The following is a 6111-nucleotide window of genomic DNA, read 5'->3' on the forward strand; positions in this document are numbered from 1 at the left end:
CGACTAAGTAAAGTTATTTGTTACTTTTATCGTTACAAAGAAAAGTAACTCTTAACAATACATCGTTGTCTGCTAAGAAAAGTAACTTGTGGGAGTATTTGGCATTACTAAAAGAGGAAAACCTCTTAGCCATTCCTTGCACACGTTATCATAACGATTTGTTCAACTAAACACACTGAACTTCATAACTTATTTATCACAAACTATAGCGTTCAAAGAAAAGTAATTAGGTTCAATCCATGATTCCGTCTACAATTTAAATGAGAGATACTCAATATTTACAATCATAAGAATATACTCTATTATGTTTTACTCATATATAATAATATAATATAGCATAACGTCAGCAACCTGGCTCTTAGCTGATCCAAAGGGTTTTATGAGCTCACCCTTTGCACCGACTAGAAACATCTCCTGTTCCTTCTTCCTATTAACTGGTGCAGTGAGCATCGTTCCCATTGCATAGGAACCTTATGAGATGGTATGACTGTTTCAGGTATTCTTAAACCCTCAGGCGTTACCAGGGAAACAGAGGTATGGCTTGGGGAAAACGTTACAGTTTGATTGCAAACGCAGTGTAAATCAATATGTTTCTTCTTTGGCAAGTGAGCAGGACTCTGCTTTGGTAAGCAAGATAATGCTTAAAGAGGAGTCTATTATCAAGGACTAATGGACTCCGCAGAGGCAACCAGGGGCCTCTCCATCGTACATTCGTTCCTGATAATGAACACTTCGTCTGGCATTGTCCCAAACAGATAATGAGGTTCATCAACTTTAAAGTTTTAAACTCGGACTAGCAGTATTTGGATTAATGTGTTAGAAATGTAGTGGTTAGTCAGTAGTTATTACAATACAAATGGTATAGAATACTCAATCAATAATGCACAACTTCATATCAGATTTTTGCTTGGATTAAAGTGAGAAACTGGTAAATAGAGCCGGGTAAAGAACAGAGTGAGGTGTATGAGTGTGGCGGTAAAGGCGAGGCTGTGTGACAGGCCACATGGCAGCTGGGGGTGGGGGGGCACGGGGGGTTCAGGAGACCAGGTGAAGACATGACAGGCTGAAAAAAAGCTCCACGGCGCTTCAGGACGGAAGGTCGGGCTGACAAAAAGACTCCAGTCAAACAGTCAGTTCTGCTGTTCCCAGCACAAACACGCCACATCGCCTTGACACACCAGCTTTTCCTCTTTGTTGGCACCGCTCGGCAAAAACTTCTTTCAGAGTCTTCTTTCAGAACAGAGGAAGGAAGTGTGCAGACACTGAGTGCTGGTGATAATGTTTGCACTTACAGTTTGTGCTGCTGGTTTTGACACACATAATAAGTTAAATAACTTCATTAAAGTGTGATTTGGTATGAGAACGCTAAATAAGATGTCAGGTTAATAGATTTTTTGTTTGTCTGTAAAATGTGATGAGTCAGAGGCCGTTACAGTTCATGTGAGGTATTCCTGCTTTATAAACTGATGAAACCTCTCATTGCTGTACTTCAACGTATCCTCATACAACAGTTTGTATGATATTCTAGAAACTGGAAACATGTTTCAATTTTCGCTCGTACACGCATGGTCTTTTTGAAAATAAGCTTCCATCTCCACATGAAAAAACTCAGTTAGGTTTAGGTAAAACAACTACTTTAGGTTTGAGAATCCAGCATTGTTTGGGTTAAATTAACTACTGAAGTGCCACAACGGAAATAAGTATGTGACAAATAAAATCAACATTCACTGTGAATCAACGTCTTGTTTCTCATGGTCTCGTAATTGATTTGCTGGATTAAATACTAAATAATTTCGTTGGTTAGCAATAAATATTCATGTTTTTTTTTAAAGTTGGATGAGAAGAGCCTGTTTTATCTCAAAAAATAATAAAGCTCAATATCAGGCCCTCTCCGATTTCCCAGACAGATAAAGTCTTTGTGGAATCGTAGTCAAAAGTGCAGAATGAAAGTCTGTCAACACAATGTGCAGACAGAAATAATCACAATCAGACAAGCCTGCAACTTAACATCCACCCTCACAAATAGTTTTTAACAATTTCCAATCAAAACGCTTGGTGCTTGAATGTTTAGGTGTAATCAAATGTAACACTGGCAAGATGAAATGAGCACTTTCCGTGGGAGAATTCCTTCCTAGGTCACACGTTCCTGTCTCATTTCCTCAGGTTTAACGTCAGTGAAAGTTGTCACCACGGTTGGAAAGTGTGAGGACAACTGTCTGTGATTTCCTGTGCTGAAATGTGTGAGGCACATTATCAGCATGTTATGTCATCAGCAGTAGGTTGAAATGGAAGCCTGTTGCACTTATCGAGGGATGGAGGAAATGTAATGTATTTAAGGTAAGTTGGACTGGAGACGAGGGTACATCTCCAACACTCCATTAAAACATCAAGTAGGGTATTCTATATGGAGCTATAGGCATCAATCTTCAATACCGCAATTTCAGTACTGATACTAAAACGACAGTCTCTTCTCTTTCCACAGCAGATAGCTTGACTTGACTTAAAAGTAAAAACACAAACGTTACTAATAATATGATATTAATGGCTCCATTCTGTCCAAGATAAGTGTCCATAAGTGAGCCAGCATGCACAATACCAGAACCCCGGAAGCAACACAGCTGAATAGAATCCAGCATTCATAATGTATTATATATACACACACACACACATATATATATATATATATATATATATATATATATATATATATATATATATATATATATATATATATATATATATATATATATATATATAACTGTGTTAAAATGTATCATGTGACAAACAAAACCAATCTGACATGTTTTCCAATCAATCATTGATGAATTGTGCCACCGCGACTGAGGCGTCGTGCTGTACTGCATCCAGCCACCTGATAGGGGGCTCGTCTGTCAACGCTAACTATTTAGAAATGAAATTAAGTTGTGGAAATACTGATAGTTCCAGCGTCAACCTAAAGAGGTTAATACTCTTTGGGGACGACTGACTGGTGGAACATTCCACCCACAGCTAAACACACTCATCTGGAGGCGGCCGTTAGCGCTAGCAAGACGCGTGGCGATGTTCACATGGTGCAGTTTTACTCACTCGTCTGCTATATTTTCTTTCACACATGGAAAGAAATGCATTCCAAGAGTAAAACATTTGTGCTTTAGTGCCCGAAAACAAACGACACAATGGAACAAAAATCTATTTAATTCATCAATGTTTATTCATGACCTTGGAAGAAGGTGGAAGACGTGGCTGAAGGCTTGGGAAAGTATAAGTTGGACATTGTGGTGAGAATTATTATGTCAAGCAAAACTTCAGTTGAGTGTTTTATTATGTTTTAAAAATGTGTCCAAAATCTGAACTACAACAAGTTGTTGTTCATAGGGAACACTGAATGAGTGAACGAGGGACGCATCAGACATGTTTGTGGAAAGGCTTAAACTGCGTCCATTGTTTAGGCTAACTGCTAGCTTTCACAATAAGAGCAGCTTCATTTATTATTTATTAAAAAACACAAACATGATGATTACAGTATTTTATAACCTGGTCTTAATCCTAAATGCTTAAAGGTGTACCCTTTATTTCTATGCTGACTGGGCTTTCCTATGACCCGGAAAAAGTCTTAAAGAGTTGATACAAGCGGGCCTGCAGGCAATAAGCAAGAGTCCCTTAAATCAATGCTTGAGCTAATTGCTGTTAGAGCTGAATGGAGGGCTCTGGGTGACAGCAATGGGATCAATGTTTATTGTGTGGATGAGCCGGCAATTGTGCCTGAATAAACTCAAATTAGAGTATTTTTGCCCTATTTGCATATGAGTGGCACCGAGACAACAGGCAGTAATCCTTCATGCTGAGGTGCAGGTGTAAAACAAAACAGAGTAGGGATGTTTTTTAAGGTTATTAACAGGAAAACTAGTGTTGGAGGACGGCAACATGCTGGGCTAAGTATAGCACTGATTCTATAGGGCTGCAGGGGAATCATCACCGTCCTGCACCTCCAGCACAACACAGACCCTAAAGGTGGAGGCATGGATTCAGAGGAGCAGTAACAGTGAGATCTGCTCAACACAAAAGCTGCGATTCGGTCAAAAAGTTCAAAGATACCAGTTATGCCACAAGTCAAGGAAAAAAAAAACATCTGAGGTTTTTATAACTTGAATACAGTTATTGAACGAGCAGATAAATAATGTGTTGAATGACAAACATGTACAAGTTGTGCAGAATTAGGGGAGTTTAATAGATTTGAAAACACACAAAGAACAAACATTAATTGTGACAAAAATCACAAACATTAGCCCTTTGCAAGAGTTACGTATAAATACTTATATTATATAAAAAAATAATGTGATTTATAAATGGTGGTACTTTTTAAGTCCATCACCGGACAGACACATCAGATATACAAAATTGTAATAATAGATGGATTCTGGCCCATGATGCTTTGCGTGACTTTCCCAGTAGGTCAGTGTTCAAAGTGGTTGGTGGTCTTCCTGGTCAATTAAAGAGCTCACTAAAAAGACAAAACAAGTGTCCTGCAGGAGCCGGATAAACACCAGCCAGAGATATCTTTCACAACCTGGCAACCCAAACGTAATTATTTCTAAGGGTTTGTGACTGTTTATCCAATAATTAAGCCACTATAAATAATGTTAAACTTTGTAAAGTTGACAATACTGTTTATTTTTTAAACTCCCACATGGATGCTGTGTGTGAGCCCAAATGCTGGGCCATATGTCACGGCTGTTTGGTGATAATGATTTTTAAAAAAAAAACTCATAAGAACATCATTATCTCAAATTTGTTTTTGTAGGTTTTCAGAGACAATTAGAAAAAAAAAATATTGTACGATCTATGAGTAATGATAATGATCAGAATACTAATGCTCTACCCCGTTATTCCCCAGCCTCTCTGCCTCTCTGATGGGAGTCCCTCAGGTGAAATGGCCTGCAAACACATGAATTGAACGCGGCCCTCGTGGCGAATAGAAGAGAAGCTGCTGCTGCTTCTAACTCCCACACAACACGGTGGATTCCAGCAAACTTCTTGTGTGCCCCTTTAGAAGAGAAAAAAAAAGCCTCTCTTTTCATTTGTCCTCTCTGTCCAAGCTAAGTCTTTTCTTTTTCCTCTCTCCCTCTTTAATCCGTCCCTCTATTTCAGAAAAAAACACACACACAAAACCAGGTTCACGCGGTGCTTTAGTGGCTAAAAGTGAAAGAGCTTGTGTTTTCTTTTTTCTCTCTCTTCGCGCTGAGTTGAGCCTTGAATCGCTCTGGAAAATTGCTTCTTTTGAATAGAGGGAAGGAGGAACATCGTTTAATAGGATCCAAAGGGAGTCTCTGCTCTTAAACAGGTGGAAATTGGACGTCCTCGAATTTTATACAAATAGTAAGTAAGTATATAAGCCGGCGTGGAAAAGGAGGGATCCCATCTCCGAGGATTAGCACAGGATTTTGTTTTTCTTCTACTGAACAAAAAATTCCCAAAGTGGAAAAAGAAATTTAAAAAAAAAAAAGAAAAGAAAAAGATGACTTTGTTGTAAACCAAATCAACTTTACAAAGCTGCGTTTACGATGAAAACACAATTATGACAATAACATCTCCACCTATTTATCAGGAGGGAAATGCTTTCATATTGATGTGCCCCCTCCCTCGGGTGCAGGTTGATGAAGGCGTCTCCCTGTCACCCCGTTAAGAGTTCGATGCCCGCTGATGTCAGGAGACAGTGATCCGCGCTGAGGAGGCGGGCGCTGCCAACATGTGACAGAGAGCAGTCTGCTGGTTTCTCCACACCCATCTGACCCTTAAAGAGGTAAAACTCAAACACAGACTCAATTGATGCTCTCGCATTCTCCGGGACCTCCGACTACAACATTTTTCTCTCTTTTTTTGTTGTCTTTTTGTACTCCTCTTCCTCCTCTTCTTCTCCCTAACGAGCTCTGTAATGTCCTGTTAATGTTGTGTGCACGAGTTAATGAGCATTAATCCATCACCCCTGGATGGCATTGTTGCGTGGGGGGGATGGCCATTTGAATGCAAATGCGTGACACTGTGACAGCAAGGTGCTTATTAAACTGATGTGTCCTCCTGTCTGCTGTGCCGGGAGCTCAGGAGAGTGAAAAG

Source organism: Clinocottus analis, unplaced genomic scaffold (genome assembly GCF_023055335.1).
Source record: "Clinocottus analis isolate CAN_PGR_092001 unplaced genomic scaffold, fCliAna1.0.p SCAF_3, whole genome shotgun sequence".
NCBI classification, from domain to species: domain Eukaryota; kingdom Metazoa; phylum Chordata; class Actinopteri; order Perciformes; family Cottidae; genus Clinocottus; species Clinocottus analis.